The sequence below is a fragment of the Sinocyclocheilus grahami genome, unplaced genomic scaffold (genome assembly GCF_001515645.1).
Source record: "Sinocyclocheilus grahami isolate Dianchi unplaced genomic scaffold, SAMN03320097.WGS_v1.1 scaffold723.1, whole genome shotgun sequence".
In the NCBI taxonomy this organism is placed as follows: Eukaryota; Metazoa; Chordata; class Actinopteri; order Cypriniformes; family Cyprinidae; genus Sinocyclocheilus; species Sinocyclocheilus grahami.
Window position 1 is genome coordinate 430,963 of NW_015505902.1, and position 643 is coordinate 431,605.

Here is a 643-nt window from a genome sequence, read left to right on the forward strand (position 1 = left end):
CACAAAATAAAATCCAGGCCTGGTCCTCTCTCGTCTTTCACTGTCGTCACGCCTCTTTTTATCCTTCCGGAGCTCTTCCGTGGGACTCGAGACCGGTGAGTGGTGCAGGTGTCGCTCATCATCAATTACTCCACCGGCCTCGTTCCGTTCCCACGGCTCTCGGCCCCGTCCCCACTCGTCACAATCCACTTTTAACAGCAATAACTTAAAAGCAATCATTTTCTGTATGACTTTATCAGTCTCTCACATCGTTCTGGAGGAATTTTTGCCCACTCTTCTTTACAGCATTGCTCCAGTTTATTGAGGTTTGTCTGCATTTGTTCATCCACATCTCTCAACAGCATTTCAGTCAGGATGAGGTCTGGACTTTGACTGGGCTTTTGCAACACCTTGATTCTTTTCTTTTTAGCCATTCTGTTGTAGATTTGCTGGTGTGCTTGTCCTGTTGCTTGACCCAGTTTTTGCCCAACTTTAGCTGTTGGACGGACGACCTCGCATTTGACTCTAGAATACTTTGGTATACAGAGAAGTTCGATTCAATGACTGTGAGGTGCCCAGGTCCTGTGGCTACAAAACAAGCCCAAAATCATCAGCCCTCCACCAGCATGTGTGACATTTGGTATGAGGTGTTTGTGCTGATGTG